We start from the raw sequence: 19,092 nt of genomic DNA on the forward strand, positions 1-19,092 counted from the left end.
TAACGCACCGGGTAGATGCCGGGAGCCGCTCCAAGCGCTCTACATAACGGGACCATTTCGTCATCTCAAGCCTTATAGAGCAGGCACCGTTGTCATCACATTGTAAGGAGAAGGAAAGGGGGGCACGGGGAGGAGTCTGCTGCTCGTGGCAGTGGGCCCCCCACTCTGAGCCTCGGGTCCAGCCCCCAAAAGCCTGCAGTGGGCACGTGTTAGTGTCCTGGGGCTGCCATACAAAACCCCAGACTAGGGGGCTTAAAAGAGCGGAGATTTCTTCTTATGGTCTGGAGGCCAGAAGTCCAAAATCAAGGTGTCGGCAGGGCTGAACTCCCTCCAGAGGCTCCGGGGGAGAATCCTTCCTGCCTCTTCCAGCTTCTGGAGCTCCAGGGGTTCCTGGGCTGCGCCCCTCCAGCCTCTGTCTCTGTGCTCACGTGGCCTTCCTTCCCTCTGTGTCTGTGGGTACCTTTCCTCCCTCTGTCTCTTATAAAGACACCCATCGTTAGATTTAGGGCCCACCCGGGTGATTCATGATGACCTCAGCTCTAGAGTCTTATCTCAACTCCATCAGCAAAGACCTCTGTATCAAATAAGACCACATTCGGGGGTTCCAGGCGGACATGTCTTTCGCAGGCCACCAATCTACCCTCTCCAGGGGCCTTCTAAGGTGTAGGGCCTGGGGCCTCTCTTGCCCAGATCTCAGGACGGTGCTCCTGTGGGCTTTGAGGTTCACAGAGGAGTTCGGACCTTTGTGCTGAAGGCAGACATTTTTCGGGTGAGAAGCAAGTTCAGATCAGCATCCTGGAAATTATCACCGAGGACTTCGTAAATTGAGTGGGTCTGATTGAGATGAGCTGGGAGCCGCAGACTCTGGCTGTGAAACCATAAAAGACCACCAGGGAGGCCCCTCCGAGTATATCTAGCCAGAGCCCAAATCTGGAGAAGCCCGAGCCGACCAGGAGACATCCCTGGTCTTCTCACCTTAGACCAGCCTTCCCTGCTTCTGCCCCAAACCCACCTGGCTCAAGGGTCCACCTGAAAGACCGAGTCAGACCAGAAACCACTAGGTGAGGGTCTCTCCCGCCTATATTCTAGATACCTCTGCCCCTAGCCTTGGCCAGGTGCAGGAGCACAGCGGTGAGAGGCCACTGCCGCAGGCTTCTCCAGACTCTGGCATTTCCATTCAAGGCGGCAGGGGCGGGTGGGGCAGTGGGGACCAGCAGCCTCCTCACCAGAAGGCATTCACCTCCCGGTGTCCAGTCTTCAACCAAATGTTTTTGATTTTACAGGAAGTAGAACAAGGGGCTAATCTGAGTTTAATTTTTGAAGCCAGGCCTTTGATTTAATACTTATTCATTTAAGTAATTAATGCCTCTGAGTCTGGGGTCAGAATGCGTCTCAGTTTAGCCCGTCTCCTTCTTTACATCCAAAAGACAGACCTCACAGCGCTTGGTACCTCCAAACCATTCATTTATACCAATTGGGACATTCCAAGGGCCCGGACGCAGTTACCAAATAGGACTTTGCAGAGTTCCCCACCATCGACGATTAAATTCCATTATCCTGTGCACCGTCCCCGGGGACTTCGCCGCCAGCCCCTCCCACTCTGGCACAAAATCTGCTCACAAGCCCGGTCCTCTTTCCCAGGTGGTGTCTGGAGAGGGTCTGGATATGGAATGTTCTGGGTTGTGAGACATTTTTTTCAAACCCAGACTTCATTCCATCAACAAATATGTATTAAGTGCCAACTGCCTGCCAAATACTAGGTAGACTCTGTAGGGGGCAACCCTGGTCCCGAAGGAGAAACACGTAGACCTACAAATCCATAGGCATGAGCAGAGTCTGAGCCCTGGGGCGGGAGAGGATCTCAGGGCAGGGCCGGCTCAGGTGAAGCTGACCCACAGGCGGGGACATGGCGAGCTCAGGAGAGGAGGGGGTGACACCCACGTGAGAGGAGGGGGTGACACCCACGTGAGGGCAGAGGTGAGAAGGCCAGTGCAAGGAGGGGAGGCAAGGCTGCAGTGCCCAGGACCGAGTTTCAGAGAGAGATTTTGGAGGGCTTTTCATACGCAAGTTCCTAGGGGAAAAAAAGATTATTTTTTCTTTCTCTCTCTCTCTTTTTTTTTAAAGCACAGGATGGAACTACCTCCTTGATTCGACCTTGAGTCTGCTGGCAAGTCTGCCTTGTCCTCGTCTTACTATGAATTTCACTTCTCATCATCTCGTGTACAGTCAGCTCACAGGGCCGGGGATCCAGCATCTGAGCGCCCAGGGGTTCACAGAGTGGGGTTTACACCATCACGGCTTCTGTTTTATAGATGGAAGAAGAGTGCTGGATTCAGGGCAGACCCTGGATGGTACGGGTGGCTCTGGGATGGTGTGGCAGGCTGATGTCACAGTGGGACCAAACTGCATTCAATGCTGATCAGAAAAGAGGGGTAAGGGGACAGAACCCGCAGCCCCTCCCTCAAGCACGGGGCCGGGTGGGCCAACCTGATGGGCCCCCAGAAGGGAGGGCCCTGCCTGGGGACCCGACGTGGAGTTCGGCCACGGATAGTTTTTCCAGTAAGAAGACTACTTGGTCCAATGAATTCCTTACGCCCACAAGGAGCCCATGGATAAACCCAGCAAGGGGGAGAGCAGGGAAGCCGACACCGGGCAAAGCTGGGGTGTGACCGTCCTTTCTGATCACTCCAGATGCCCGAGGGCTCAGCATGAACCGAGACAGACGAGGGGGTGGTGTCTGCTCCCTCCCAGGGAGAGGGGGACTTCCGGGGACCAAGCAACCCACTGCCGGGACCCAGGCGAACACCAGGGCAAAGATTTCCACCACATTTGTTCCCTGATGCACAAACCTGGCTTGCGATGGGCATGCAGAAAGGTTCGTGGATTGAAGGAATGAAAGGTCTCCTCCTCTCTTGGAAACAGACAGTCGACCACCACTACCAGCCATGTTCGGTATCGGGCAGGTATGGACACGATGCCGTCTTGCCCTTAGGTGGGGCTCTACCCTGAGCTACGGCACTGAGCTTCATAGCCAGTGAAACCCTAGAGCTGGGGGGGATTTTGTGGGTGCCTGTGTTACCCCAGCACCTAGAGATTCCAATAGGTTTCTTCAGAGCCTCAAAGGGGTGGATCACTCCCCAAGCCCCTGGCATCCCACTCACAGGCTTGTAAACCAGCCCTGCTCCCTGGGACCACCAGGTACAAGCCCACAGGCTGCAGGAGCGGAGGGAGAGCCCGGGTCCACGCTGACGGGGTCAGGGAGGCTTCCCAGAGGAGGCGGCTTTAGAGAAGGCCCACCCCTGCAGCAACCGAGAGGCAGATGATGCATCTCCTGATCGAAAATAGAATCCAACCAAAGGAATCGTTTGTTCATTCCACCCCATAAACTGACTCAGATCCTGGGTTGGGTGCCAGCCCTTCACTTCTTAGTGGATGGTTCAGGGTAAGTCACTTAACCTCTCTGAGCCTCAGTTTGCCCGTCATAAGACAGGTTATCATAGAACCTGCCCAGAAGACTGTCCAAAGAATTAAATGAGCCTCAGAGATTGCTAGGACAGGACCTGGCAGATAGGGAGAACCACTCAGAATTCAGCGTCTATTGGTCACAAGGTCAAAATACCTAGTAGAGTCCGGGTCCTGGGTCCAAATCCGGGACCCCGTTGAATACCACCAGGACCTGACCCGAGGGAGCTCAGAGTGTCGTCAGGGAGACGTCAACGTGGGATGCCTGCACCGCGGGAGCCCATAGGATGCCCCGCCCAGCCCTCGCCTCAGGGCGGCTCTCTCCTGGGGACTTGTCTCTGAGCAAAGTCCTGAAGAATAAAGGCACCAGCTGGAGGAGGAGAGGAGGGGAAGGACAGCTATGGAAAGGAGACAGGACTCCCTGCTTCCAACACACACATGCAGACACACACGCGTAGACACGAGTGCACACCACACACACAGGCATGCACACGTGTGCACAGGTATACACAAATGAGCACGTACCACGCATATAAATATGCACACATAAGCACAAGGCAGAAACGCACACATGTATGCACGGGACCAGAACATGCACCAGGCACACAGACACACGTTTGTATGCACGTGCACACGCATCTACACTCACACAAGGCACCATACACACACGCGCACAGGTACACAGATGAGCATACACCAAGCGTGCAAATATGCACACATACACAGGCACGGGCTGGACCACACATATGTACGTTTGCACACACACTCACATATCCACACACAGGTGAACAAACATGCACAAACACACAAGAGCACACGCCATCACGCAGAGACCCCCACACACGCAGGTATGCGCAGGTATGCACGTGCCCACATACGCATACAAGCGCACACACCCAACAGGAAGGCGTCTCTTGCCCTCTGCACCAGGACCACAGAATTACCTTCAGCCCCATGAGCTTAAGAACATCTTCAAACGTGGAGAAGATCCCTGGGTCTTCTTAGGTTGCAGATAAAGAGAGTCAAACCTCCCAAACCCCACAAAACAGTGCCATCTTGTGGTGGCAGCGGGACCAGGCAGTGACCGGTGGCGGCCTTTCCTTGGGGCAGAGTTTTCCTAGAGCCACTTTCAAGGTGGGCTGGCCCCAGCTGAAACCCTGGGTGGAGCCGGAACCCTAGGGCAGGCGAGGACGAGTGCTCTAGTCTGCTCTAAAGCCCCCCTCCCCGGCTCCTGCCGGGCCTGGGGTCACCTGGGCACTGAGTCAGGCCCTGCAGGGGATTTGGGGAAGCCTCCTTTTCTCCCTGGGGTTCACATGCCTCATTCGGAAAATGGGGCCATCACACTGATGCTCGCCTCTGTCTAGGGCTGCTCCTCCTGCCCTGGGACGTCCCCAGAATGGATGGGGCCACCCCGACACAAGGCCGGAAGCAGAGGCTACCCAGGGTCTCCACTTGGCCATTTAGAGATCAGCTGGGAATCAGCCCTAGGGGGTCCCTTGCTCCTCTGCAGACCACCGACTTCAGCATCACCTGAGAGCCTGTAAGAAACGCGGGATCTCGGGCCCCACCGAGAACTTCCAAGCCCAGGGGACTTGGTCAGCGCCCTCGGAATACCCTTCAGTAGCCCTCACCCCCTCTGGGTGCCCATCTGGGTAACCACGTCTGTGCCTCTGTGCCCTCATCTGTAAAATGGAACCAAGATCAGAGCCTGTCCAGTAGAGTCGCCGGAAGGATTAAAGGAAATCTACTCCAGGCAAAGTGCTCAGCCCCGGCGCCTGGTCTACAGAAGAGCTCAATAAATGTCAGTGAGTAGGGGCAGGGGTGGCTTTGCCCCATCGTTTGACACCCCCTCCCCAGTTCTAAGTACATTTAACTTTGAGCTTCACCTCCGGAGCTTGGGGAGAGGCCTCTGGAAGACAGAAGGAGGAGGCTGGGACTCCTGCAGCCCCACCGTGGACCTGGCACGTGATGGACGGTGCAGCATCCAGGAACCCTGGTTTCAAAGGCATCGGAGGTGGGAACGGCTTCTCGCATTTCCATAATTCGCTGCACACCAATTAATCTTTCACTGTCGATATAAGCGTGTGTCCTGCGGCGGCTCAATTCCCTCCCCGGGAGGACGGGCCCTGCTCAGGCTCCGAGGGGTTTTCTTTCATTTGGCATGATGTTAATTTCCCCCAAGTCCCCTGGAAAGAGGTTTTAGAACAAGACGTGAAGCTTGGCAGGAATCTGACATCTGAAACAGCCGTGGTGACAAGAGGAGGGGTTGTGACATTTGCTAATTGCCAATCGAGCTCTAATGTGAGCGCTGAGAGGCTTGGAAAAAAGTTTCCATCCCCCAAGCCTGAGCTGGTTGCCTGGCTGGAGATATACCCATGGGCGCACCATGCTTTGCCATTGGTAAGTATCCTTCTAGGATCTAAGAGAAATAACAGGGAAATTTCCTTTTGGAAAACCGGAGACCCCTGGGAGGCTTGGTTCCAGAGTATCTCTGCTGAAATCCAGCTGGGTGAGCGAGGGCAGGACCCTTCTCTTCCCCGAGCATCTGTGAGGTGAGGGCCATGGCATTCCCGGACCACCACTCCCAGACCCCGGACCCCAGACCCCAAACCCTGGCTTTCAGCTGAAGTCTCTCCCTTGTCAGAGGATATGCAAAGCCAATTTTATGGGCCTCAGAGACCTACATCCGAACCTGATCCCCAAAGGGGGCCTGCCTGCCATTAGCCCTGCCCCGTGGTCTGCCTACCGTGGGTCTGGTGGACCCAGAGCCAGGACAGAGCTTTCAAACCAAAGCTCTGAGGTCATGTGCAAACTTGGCTTTTAAAAACGCTGGAGGGGCTTCCCTGGTGGCGCAGTGGTTGAGAATCTGCCTGCCAATGCAGGGGACACGGGTTCGAGCCCTGGTCTGGGAAGATCCCACATGCCGCGGAGCAACTGGGCCCGTGAGCCACAACTACTGAGCCTGCGCGTCTGGAGCCTGTGCTCCGCAGCAAGAGAGGCCGCGATAGTGAGAGGCCGCGCACCGCGATGAAGAGTGGCCCCCGCTCGCCACAACTAGAGAAAGCCCTCGCACAGAAACGAAGACCCAACACAGCTAAAAATAAATAAATAAATATTTTTAAAAAAATAAAAATAAAAATAAATAAAAGCGCTGGATGTGTTAAGTGTTCGGGGTAGAAAAGCTGGAGCAGCCCCAGCCTCTGCATCCTTCCAGCGGTAGCTGTTTGGGAGGCCAGGGCTCGCCAAGTGCAGCCCACGCCTGCCGATCCTACACTCCATTTAGCTTCAGACGCTCCCAGCAACTTCCAGTAAGAACCGCGGTGATGATGTCACCAAGCTATTAAGTGCAGACCAGATAGAGCAGCGCACCCCGGCACTCACACTTCTGTTGCAGGTGTGTCTGCACACACTCAGGATGGGCCGGCAGCCTGGCAGGGCTCTCTGGTGACCACGATGGTGGCCTTAGCCCCGCCAGTCCTCACCAGCAGCCCCGAACACAAGCTGAGTAAACCCTTTGCCTGACCCAGTGCCCTTCCACCCAGACTGCTGCCCCTAAGCCATCCCCCCAAATAGAAAGTCCCCTGATGTGAGCTAGACGCACGACAGCACCTGTTACCTGCAGATCTGGGGGTGCGCCGAGATGGGGCTTACTCTGGGACCCCCCTCTGTCCGTGCAGCCTTGCCGTCACCCCCCACTTCACAGGCCAGTGTCCTGCTCCAAGGGGAGTCTGGGGCCCTTCCCGAGAGTGCCGGGCCCCTCCTGGCACCTGCATCATCCCCCCTCTGCCCTGGCAGCCCCTGAGCTCTGGCTCCAGAGAGCCAGGGTCCCCGGGGAGGCAGCGTGCCTAATTGCACTTCCAGCTCATTATACAGACTAATGAGAGGGAAAGCCGGAGAAACAAAGAGAGAACGGACGTGTCTTAGCTTCCACTGGGGACCCCGCCGGGCAGGGATCTTTGTGTTCCGTCCTGATTTCCTCTCCCGTAACCTCAAGACTATAGAGATCAGCAAAACGACAGCCATGCCAATTACAGACCCATGTCGATTGTAAACACCTACTGTGTGCCAGGTTCTGTGCTAGGCACATCATCCTCCAGAATCTTCTGGAATCTTCTCAATAGCCCAGACTCAGGCTCTGTTATTACCCCTGTTGTATACCAACTGAGGCTCTGAAAGGGTCGACAGCCTTCTCAAGGTTATGTAAGACCCACCAGCCGAAATAATAACCGGTGAGTTTACTTGGGGTTAAAATCCTGATACCTAAGACTGAGACCCCTGCCCCGCCCTCTGTCCTCCAGCCCCGCCTTCGCGGCCCTGAGCCCCACTCCCAGGAGTTCAAGCTGATAACCTAACAGCGGCTCCGGAGCTGTTCTGTCTGGTACGGAATATAAACCACCCAGTGGGATGTGTCGCCATCTTGGCTCGGTGCCCAACTCCCGGGTCACGGCCCCGACGCCCTTTCCAGGAAAGCACGCAGGAGGCATTGGGCCCCAGGGAAGGTAAAGGCGGCCGAGGTTAATGACTTGCCGTGGGTCCTGCCGCCCTTGCACAACAGAACACTGCCCGCCTTTATCTTGGCCACAGCGTTCTTTGAGCAACAAACCTAAATCTGAGGCTATAAACAGTTGGCCTTTGTGCACACAGAATTGCTTTCTCAAGGGCTGCTGATTCCTGCACCGGTTTGTTTGTTTATCGGGAGTATTTTTAGCTTGCACTCGGTTACTCACCGACTTTCCTTTTCAATCCTCTGTTTGAGTAGAAAGGAAACAGAGAGTCACTCACGTCACTTGAAGGCCGAGGTAACTTTCGGGCAATGCTCACTAGGCCACCGAGGTCAAGCTTCCGCCAACAACAACCCCGTCAGAGCTGGAAGATGGGGCTCAGCCCTTGAAGGCACAGGTGTGTGAGCTGAGCGGGGCCCCGCCAGAGGCAAGGGTCAAGGCATCCGACCAGGGACCCACCAAGGGTCCAGATCCAGGAGGGGGAAGCGGTCAGCACTATCATCTCTCCAAGCGGTGCTGGACCTGGAGCCTTGGACCCCAACGGGACCCCTGTGTGAGTTCCAGGGATGACATTTCAGGCAAGGTGGGGTATGATCCCATGCCCCCACTTCAGAGAAGGCTCCTGGCTTCCTCCTGGTCCTTGAGTCCTTGACTTGAATAATGACACTGCTACTCTGCTCTGCACCCCAGTGCCTCGGTTTCCACACCTGTAAAATGGGGGTTAACAAGAGTACCTACTCCATAAATTGTTCAAAGGATTAAATAAAGTGCCCAGGCACATGGTAAGCACCTTGCAAGGCATGACAATTATTATTACCGTTGATGTTGCCTTTGTTATTGTTAGTTACAGCTGTACGTACTCAGGGGGAAGCAGGAACCCTCTCCCTCTGAGGGGGGGTGGAAGGTAAAGGATGGTGAAACACCTGGCTAGTGCCCTGGGGCCAGGAGGGAGCAGTTACAGAACCCAGAGAAAGAGGGGGCTGTGGAAGGGGATGCCAGACAGGAGCTGCGGCGTTGGGTCGAGGTGGGGCCCTGCCACCCCCAGGGACCCAGCCGGAAGGAAGCCAGCCCCTCTCTCCTTCCTCACCCTGATCTGTCACTGGCATCTCCCGCTTGCTGAGCCCAGCTGGAACCCAGAGGCCAGGAAGCCAGTGAGCATCAGCCCCCTGAGGCAGAGAAACAAGGTGGGGAACGAGGGTAGCTGGACCCGGCGGGGCAGGTAGACAATGGTCAGCTTAGCTGCAGGGATCCTCGTGTGCCTGGGGGCCACCCATCTGGCAACCCCCGGTTCTGCAGCCCAGGAGGACTCTGGGCCTGGGTCTGGGGAAGCTGGAGCCCTGTGGGCCGAAGGGACCGGGCCTGACCTCTCCTTCCCCAGGCAGGGCCGCTCCTTGCCCAGGGCACGTGTGAGCAGGCTGGGTCATCAGCCTTGGGAGGGACTCCAGTGGAAGTTGACCTTTTGAAGCAAGGCTTTGCGCTCTGAGTCACTACCTTCCGAGCAAGAATGTGACAGTCAGCAAGTAGCAGGAACTGCAGTCTGGCCGAGACAGCCAGACAGTCTGTGGGACAGTCCCCAAGGAAGATGGCTCAGGCAAGAGGGTGCACCCCATCTCCCAGAGCCACCGCGGTGACCACCTCTCAGCCCGACGTTCCTCTTTGGTGCCGAATGGCAGTTAGAAATCAGATTCCGAACTGGTCCCGCCGTCACCCTCCTGTTGGAAGTGTCGCTCACCGAACCACTTTTGCAGGATGGAGATTTTTGTTCCGGCCTTTCATGCTAATGATTAGGGGCCATCAAAGCTGGGTGCGAGTTGAATTTTTGAAAATTGCAGAATAATTTTCCCAAGATGGTCACAGTCATTGCAGAGATGCATGGATCCGTCTTACAGCTGGAGATTGTGACAACTGTCCCAACCAGGAATAGGAAATTGCTTTTGACCTGGTTCAGGTAACCCCCCCCTCCAAGGGACTGTGGTCCTTACCCTTTTAGGGTCATGGATCCCTTTGAGAATCTGATTAAAGCTAAAACACCTCTACTCAAAATAGAGCAATACGCTTGTCCATAATTTTTTGTTTGTTTTGTTTTTGTTTTTGGCCGCACTGCAAGGCATGTGGGATCTTCCCCAACCAGGAATGGAACCCGTGCCCCCTGTAATGGAAGCGTGGAGTCTAAACCACTGGACCACCAGGGAAGTCCAATAGGCTTGTCCATAGACACGGTATTTTTGTACATAATTTCCAGGGTCCCAGACTCTAGTTTCCAAGTCTGTGCCCTGGGTGGGGGTCTAGGGGGCTGACAACAGGGTCTCACAGGCTCTGTCTGTGGGAGTGAGACCCCCAGGATGCCTTCCTCAGCCTTCACCCCCACCTCCCAACAAGGCTCACTCACTGTGTTGGTTCATTTCACGTGTCGCCCTGGCTGGGCCGTGATGGCTGTGGTTTGGTCAAACGCCAGTCTAGGTGTGGCTGTGAAGGGCTTTTGTAGACGGGGTTCATGTCTTCCATCAGCTGACTTTAAGTAAAGGAGGTTATCCTTGACTTTGTGGGTAACCCTCATGCAGTCAGTTGGACGTCTTCGGAGCAAAAAACTGGGGTTTCCCAGAGGAGAAGGAATTCTGCCTCAAGGCTATAACATAGAGACCGTGCCTGGGGTTCCAGCAGCTGGCCTGCCCCACCGGTCTCACAGTTGGCCACAACTGCACAGGCCACTTCCTTAAAGTCAACCTCTCTCTCTCTCTGGGGTGGTGTCCCATGGAACCCACCCGTGGGTTGGTCTAGTAGACTTCGGGCCATCAGTACCCCCCCACCCACCCAGCCCAGGTCTGGGGGCCACCCACTTCTCCCCACACTTCCTCTCAGGCCCCAATATTAGCTGCATCCTCCTCAGGACTTAGTTCATCAGCTGATGCATTAGCATAAGGTACCCTGACGTTTAAGGAATACACACTATGAATAGCCATTTGTTTCTCTGCTTATCTGAAGCACCTGCCTGGTGGTGACTTCATGCCTTGAGGCAGAGGATGGAGGGTCCAGAGGCCCTGAGGGAGTTGAGGCACTTGAATGGCCAGCTCCCCTGCCTCCCTGATACTGATATTTTGAAGGGAGTGGGGTGGGGGTCAGGCAGGCATGTGGATATCTCTGAGTCGGTCACATGCCTCTGTTCTCTGCCTGTGTCTCACTTGCTTGATTTATTTCACTTTATCCCTGCATCCCACTCCTTTTCCCATTGAACTGCCTTTGCTCCATGGTTTAAAACAAGTTGTCAATATGCTTAGGTCTTGTTACAGACTTTCTGTTCTGCCCCACTGATGTATTTGTCTGTCTTTATGCCCATATGGCACTTTTATTTTGGGTTTAACTTGCTTTCCTTTTTCTAGTTTCTTAGCATCTTGGATCATTGATTTGAGACCATTCTTCTTTTTAAATATAGACATTAGTGCTATAGATTTCCCTCTACACACTGCTAAAGTGGCATTCCATAAAATTTGGTATGTGGTGTTTTCATTCTCATTCAGTTCAAAATACCTTCTATTTTCTTTTATGATTTCTTTGTTGACCCATTGCATTACTTAAAACTGTGTTATCTAATTTACAAGCACGTGGGGATTTTCCAGATATCTTTCTGTTCCTGATTTCTAATTTAATTTAATGTAGTCAGAAGACGTACTTTGTGTGACTTGAATCCTTTTTAAATGTATTGAGGTATGCTTCATGGGTCAGGATATGGTCTACTTAGCAAATGTTCTATGTGCACTAGAAAATGACTTACATTCCATTTTGGGGGGGTGGAGCATTGTGTAAATATAAATTATGTCAAGTTGGTTGATGGTGTTGTACAAATCTTCTATATGTGTCCGTTCTGATATTAATATAGCCACTTCAACTTTCTTATGATTAGTGTAAGCATGAAATATCTTTTCCCACCCTTTTACTTTTAATCTATTTATGTCTTTATATTTAAAGTGAGTTTCTTATATACCCCATAGTTGGGTTTGCGGTTTTTATTAGACTGATAATTTCTTCCATTTAATTGGAGTATTTTAGGTCATTTACATTTAATGTGATCAATGGGTTTATGCCTATTATCCTGCTATTGTTTTCTGTTTGTCCCATCTGCTCTTTGTTGCCTTTTCCCCCTTTTTAGTGCTTTCTTTTTGATTAATTGAGTACTTTTTATGATTTGGTTTTATCTCATTTGTTGCCTTATTAGCAATAACTCTTTGTTTTGTTATTTTCGTGGTTGCTTTACAGTTTACTGTATATATCTTAAACTTATCACAATCTACTTTCAATTGGTATCGTATTACTTCATGTCTAGTATAAAAATCTGACAATGGTATATTTCTATTCTACTTCTCCCCTTTATGCTCCTGATACATTTTATTTCTACATATACTATAAACACCACACTGCATTGTTATTACTTTTGCAATATAATTAGTTATCTTTTAAAGGTATTTAAACAGTAAGAAACAAGTCATACATTTTCTCACGTAGTTATCTTTTCTGGTGCTTATCATTCCTTTATCTAGATCCTGAATTCTATCAGGTGTCACTTTCTTCCTGCCTCAAGAACTTCCTTTAATATTAATTGGAAGGTGGATCTGCAGGTGATGAGTTCTTTCAGCATTTCTGTATCTGAAAAAGCCTATATTTCACCTTTGTTTCTGAAAAATATTTCACTAGGTAAAGACTTCTAGGTTGACAGATTTTTCTTTCAGTGCTTTCAAGATGTTGCTGCACTGCCTTCTTGCTCAAATTTTTTCTGAAAAGAAATCCGCTTCACCCTTATCTTTGCTCCTCTGTATACATCTTTTTTTCTCTGTCTGCTTTAAGATGTTCTCTGTCTCACTAGTTTTGACCTATTTGATTCTAATGTGCTTTGGTATCATTTCCTCCATGTTTCTCATGCTTGGGGTTCATTGAGCTTCTTGGATCTGTGGGTTTATACTTTTTACCAATTTTGGAAAAATTTCGCTCATCATTTCTTCAAATATTTCTCCTTTACTCCCCCTCTTTCCTCACTTCTGGAGACTCCAATTACATGTATATCATACACGTGTATCGTACATACACACACTGGTTTCACACCTAACAAATCAGATGTGCATTTGCCTTCTATCTAGCCAAGGAGAGAGCTGGGGGAGGAGACCTAGATCTCTCCTTCTGCTATAAACATGTTCCACCGCTCTTTTCTGAAAGGTGCTAATGACCCCCTCAGGTCAGGATGGCTCTACCTGTGCAGTCCACCATGGCGGCCACTCATCCACCTGTGGCTATGGAGTTATCGAGCTGCGGCAAGTCCACCTGAGATGTGCCATAATGTAAGATACACACCAGATCCCGAAGGCTTACTGTGAAAATAAGAATGTAAAATATCTTGCTGATAACGTTGTAGTGTAGCTTACATGTCGAGTGGTAACATGTTGGATATATTGGATTAAATAGAATATATTATTAAAATTAATTCCACCCGTTTTGTTTTACTTTTTTTAAAAATGTAACTAGTAGAGAATTTAATATTGCCTATGTGACTCCCACTTTATTTCTATTGGACAGCAAACCAACTATTCAGACAAGTCCTAGGAAAGTGGAGGATGGAAAAATAGAAACGCCGTCCCACCCCGGTCTGGATACCAGCCAACCTCAGCCATCCCGCTTGGTTCCAGGCCACTACCACACCCCCTGCCACCCCCTGGCCAGTCAGCAATAACCATGAGAATGTCAGGGTGGCTGTGGGGAGCTGGATCCAACTCAGAACTGGCTCCGGGGTGGCTGGAAGAGTAGCGTGAGCTCCCGGTAGCCAGCCAAGGTCAGTAACCAGCTGGGCATGTTCCCTGGCCATGACCGAGGTGCCTAGAACCTGCTGCTGAGTCATAGGAGTGAGACAGTCACAGGCCAGGCTACAAGGAAACTCCTTCTCTGCAGCTCCCTCTTTTGACAGTCTGAGTAATAAGTCACCTGCTGGTCCCATCCCTGGGGAACCCAGACTTGGGGGCTGCCACACGTGCCCAGGTTACCTCCAGTGCCAGAGAAGGTGGGGAGGGAGTTTTTACATTATATTTTAAAATCTGACTTCTTCAGAAAGGAACCAAGTAAAATGTAGCAATCGTTTGTATTTACCACCCAGAATTAACCACTTTTAACCTCTGAAGCTTATTTACGTCTAGTCTTTTAAAAAATGTATTTACTTTCCATAAATCATAAAATGAATATACACATTTCTTTTTCAAAAGAAAGAAAGAACAAAAGACTATATTACAAATCAAACTAAAGCACCTTCCCTTCCTCCTTGACCCCCATCCTAATTTCCTCTCTTCCCAGGGAGATCTCCATTACGTATTCTGGGAATCTCTCCATTCCTTGAAAAATATCTATTGCCACCTACAACATTGTTTGGGGTGGGTTTTTCTCCTCATTTTCCCAAAGGCATCACACGGTGTGTGCGGTCCCTCCAGCAGCAACAGGCCCTGGTGCACCTCCCTGCTTGGGTGTGGGAGAAGCCAGCCTCTTCCCGTCCCAATGAGGCAGTGTAGTTGAGTCTACCCAGCTGGGCATGGACACACCCTTCCCATGGGCCTAGGAATTCATCTTCCTTCCAAGCCGAGGTTCCAGGCTGCTGCCACTGCAATGGTTGACAGAAAACGATATTTTGGTAAATTATGACAAGTCATGGGATAGAATACTATGCAACCATCAAAAAGAATGAGCAAACTCTATCTGAGCAGATGAAGAGAGCTCTCAGTGAGTCAGGTGGGCCCAAGCAGCGTCAGGGCACCGGGTGTTGAGCACTTCTGATGGATCGTAAGAAGTGAACAGAACTTAACTCTGGAAGACAGGTCTCGGGTCTGGGGGTGAGGGGAAGAGAGAATTTTCACTTTACGTTTTCTGATCATTTGATTATTTTTTTTCTAACTACACAGGCATGACCTACTTGTATTTAAGGACAACGAAACACACGTCTGAAAACAGCAGCTAGGCTTCACCCAGAGGCTCTGTGGGCACCCACTTCACCGCCACGGGGCTTGGCCCCCGCAATGCTGCTGTGGGAATGGGGGTCCCCTGTGGAGAGTCTGGCCTCCAGAGGTGCTGTTCCCTCAACCTCTTCTAGGGGGAGCCCCTGAGCACTGTGCCCAGGTGTGTCGCCCAGGGACTGTGAACCAGGTAAGGGGGGCCAGGGGGCAGCCCTGTGAGGGGCTTTCTTGGTGGAGCCGATAGACAGGGTGGGCAGACGGTCGGGATTTGCACAGTCAATGCCCAAGCAGGTTCCCAAATGCCGTGGGCCTGGGGAGCAATCCCAGGTGTGCCCTGTACCAGTGGGGAGCCTTGCGCAAGTCCTGTTTTCTCCGTGGCCTCAGTTTCCTCCTCTGAAAAACAGAGGCAGTGAGTCTCCCTCGCAGGATGTTGGAAGGAGGACAGAGGACTCGCCGTCTCTCGTGCGTGACGCAGGGGCCGGGCGGTGGCTGCCGGAGCCACCCCCCGCCCCCATCGCCCCATCATGTTGCTGAGGTCCTGTGTCTGTGTCCCACAGGCCGGGGCAGGGGGGGCTACCTCACTGACGACCTCACTCTCTCTTGTCTTCTCCACCTCCCCTTTGGAAAAAAAGTACCAAGAGAAAGAAATGCCCGGAGCAGAAACCCTCACACGTGGTTCAAAGGCATCCCCTGGGTGCTGACAGCTCAGAGACCTCACCTCACCCCACTTAATGCGAACCTCTAGGGATGGAACCCAGAACTCTGCGGCTTAAGGAGAGGCTGGGGGTTCCGAGGCACATCACTTTGAGAACCATCCCAGGCTGTCAGACGGGACGTGACGTGGGTGATGAATCCAGGTCACACAAGGCCACCACCCTAACCCGGAGCTGCCTGGCAAGCAGTGACGCACAAGCAACCCGAACACAGGGCCGGGGTTCTGGGAGAGCAGTGATGCCAGGACCCCTCCCCCCTCAGCTATCCCCGCAGCCTCTGACTTCCGTGGGGCGTGTTTGTCTCAGTAGCTCCAGCTTGAGGTCGGCATGCTCAGCATCCGGGGGGGACACCCCCTCCCCGTGCCCAGAATATTCTTCAGGGGACCACCCACCCCGCTCCAGGTCCCTGGGGACGCCTAGGCTGGCCCTACCTGTCTTGTTCCAGGCCCATTAAGCATATGCGCTGCCGGGCCCTGGGGCGTGCGGTGGGATCTGGTGCATTCCTGACCTTGAGGCCAGAGGGGTGCCCTTTCTCCTAGGGCTTCTGCGGAGACCTGGTGGGGACCTGCTCTCCTTCCCGGGACTCAGGTGGGAGACGCCAGCCTGGAGCTGCAGGGGCATCATAGGGGGCGGGAGTGGAGGGTACCTGTCGCCATCCAGAGTGACACAGAGACCAGACACGGAGAATGACAGGGACCAGAGTCGCCTGCTGGAGCTGCAGGGACCAGACGTCCTTAATGCCCCTTTGAGGGGGTTGCTTCACTTGCCATCAAGGGGAAAAACAAAAACAAAACACAAAGCCCCCTATCCAGAGCCCCTCCAACTGGAGAAGTCACCGCAAATGTCACCAGGTTTCAAGTGGCCCCCTCCCCAGCCCAGCCCCCGACCAGAGGCCTGCTGCGGGCGCCCACCACACCGTCCCCCTCCATCCCTGGGGAGGGGCCAGCTCAGGAAGCTGACCACTGTGTCCTCTTATCTTTTGCAAGCCCAGCTGGGCATCCGCTCCACCGGGCCTGGTGCTGGACCAAATTTAAGGAGCCGGACGCTATTGTCAGCTTATCTGGTTGTAAAGGTCTGTCTTATCTCCAGCCGCCTCTCACTGCCAGTCACTGGTTTATGCTTTTACAAGGGCAGTTTGTTTCTTCTGGGGAAGGAGGTGCAATCTCCAGAGGTGCCTGGGAGTGGGAGCAGTGGCCGGGGTTCCTTCCCTGTAAAGCGATGGCCCTGTGCCAGCCCTGGCTCAGCAGCTGTGTGGGCCCTGTGGGAACCCTGGGGGGGAGGGGCAGGGGGGAAGGGCTGGGATGACCCAGGTCACCAGGCCCGCTGCAGGCCCCCACGTCTCTTCTTGTTCCCCCTTTCGGTACCCTGCCCCTCTCGGCACACCTGCATCCCACCAGCTCACCCTCCACTAACCTGACTGTGGAGGTGGGCAAAGCCCTGGGCCTGGAGGCCAAGGTTAGACCCTTCCTTGGTGCCTCTACCGTCCCTTGTAAAGTGAGCATAAGATGCTGAGCCCCCAACTTCCAGGATGGCTGTGGGGAGCCGCAGAAGGTAGCAGCATCCAGGGTTCTGTAAACCAGCCGGTGTGTCTCTGACCCACGTGGCATCCTTCATAGAAAGTTCTAGGAGGCTTATCCGTGGTCCCTCCCTGCAGGATGTTTGCACTCTGAGGCAGCTGGCAGGGGCCAGGCTGAGCCCCAGGGGTGCGTGTTCTGCCAGGTGAGAGGTTTCTAACTCCAGGACCCTGGATTCATTCATTTAACAAATATGCATTGAGCATCTATTATGGGGCACACATAGATGCTGGGGACCCAGCAGAGACCAAAACAGACACAACCTCTACACTCCAGTAGGACTGAACAGACGCTAAACATGACAAATACATAGACTGTATGGTCCGTTGTGTGGTGATAAGAGCTAAACAGGAAACTTCCGGAAGACGGGCACATCTCGGGGGATGAAGCATCAGTTTTTTTTATCGGGTAGCCAGGGAAGGCCTCACCAAGCCGGTAACATCTGAGTCAAGACCGAAGGAGATGAGGAAGTGAGACGTGGAGATCCTGGGATGAGTGGTCCAGACAGTAGTCATGGCACATGCAAAGGCCCTGGGGCAGGGGCCCGGTGTGTTCAGAGAATGGCCAGAGGGCTGGAGGTAAGGGGGTCAGTGAGAAGTTCAGAAGAGGAGATCAGAGAGGTAAAGGGCCAGCATATGGACTTGGCTTTGACCCTGAGTGAGATGGGGCCTGGTGGATTTTGAGCCCAGAAGAGATAATGGTCTACTTGCTTTCTGAAAGACTCACTGGCTGCTGAGCGAGCAGTAGACAGAAGAGGCAGGACAGAAGAGGCAGGACAGAAGCAGGGAGACCAAGTAGGAGGCTCTTGCATCATCTGGGTAAGAGTGGGTGGCCCTGGGAACAGTGCTAGTGAAATGGAGCAGGACCACAGAGGTTGGTTGGAGAGGGTGCAGGCTGGGTCTTCGTGGAAGGTGGAGTGGGGTTTGCAGGTGGATGTGCCTGGCAGGGTGAGACGGGGAGAGACGCACAGCCCCGAGCCCACACTGGGGACCAGCACTGTCCCAAGCACATCACGTGCCCTTGACTCTCAGGATCCTTTTTCCCAGGGAAATGCAATCATCCCCACTTTCAGGATGGAGAAACTGAGGCACCGAGAGGCCACAGAGCTGCAGTACATTCCAGAGCCTGGGCCCTGAACCGCAAGGCCACCGGCTGTGTGCAATGTTAGCGTAGCTCTTCCCGGGCTCGGCAAACGTTCCCTAGTGACGGTATGTCTGTCCACGTCTTGTATTAAGATTCTGGGGATCCTGCCTCAGTCCAGACGGAACTCCCCATTTACCCACGTGGAAGGCCAGGTCCTGCCCCGGCGCTCGCTAGGGCGAGCGTGTAGGTCAGGGCCCAGCAGACCTTCTGTAAAGGCCCAGAGGGGGAAGATTTTCGGCCACACAATCCTCTCACATCTCTCAATCCCCCACCTTGTAGCTGGAAGGCAGCCTTGACAAGAGTCAATGAATGGGCAGCCGGGCACCAAGAACACTCACCGACGGACACTGACTTGGAAGGCTGTGTCGTTTTCATGGGCCGTGAAATTGTTTTCCTCTTTTGATTTTTTTTTTCACCCCTTAAAAAATGTAAAGTCATTCTTAGCTCATGGGCTCTACGAAAAAGGTGGAGGAGGATTTGACCTGCGGCAGGGGTTTGCAGCCCCTCTTGGAGGTTGTCACCCAAACTGCGACACTGCGGGAGAGGAAGGAGGCTGGTGTTAACTAGCAATGTCGGTGGGACAGCACAGCTGCAGGCGGCGCGGGTCAGGCATGCAGGGAGCGGGGTCAGGGGTGCGGAGGTTGGTGGGCAGGGGCCAGCCTCCAGCCGGATGTACCAAAGGACCTGAGGTCAGGTCCAGTCCCTGCCCCCTCTGCCCTCCTTC

At 53.2% G+C, this 19,092-nt stretch overlaps 1 long non-coding RNA gene across 1 annotated transcript in view; it reads left to right on the forward strand.

Moving 5' to 3' along the window:
• Nucleotides 1-5,641: 5,641 nt before the first annotated feature.
• The window catches only part of LOC309668194, a 29,124-nt gene continuing 15,673 nt past the window's right edge, over nt 5,642-19,092 (forward strand). The window contains exons 1-3 of the long non-coding RNA XR_014268114.1: nt 5,642-5,862; nt 8,222-8,361; nt 14,888-15,128. This is a non-coding gene — a long non-coding RNA (uncharacterized lncRNA). The remainder of the gene's footprint in view (nt 5,863-8,221; nt 8,362-14,887; nt 15,129-19,092) is intronic.

This window comes from Balaenoptera physalus (assembly GCF_965194825.1).
Source record: "Balaenoptera physalus genome assembly, chromosome: 10".
Taxonomy (NCBI): domain Eukaryota; kingdom Metazoa; phylum Chordata; class Mammalia; order Artiodactyla; family Balaenopteridae; genus Balaenoptera; species Balaenoptera physalus.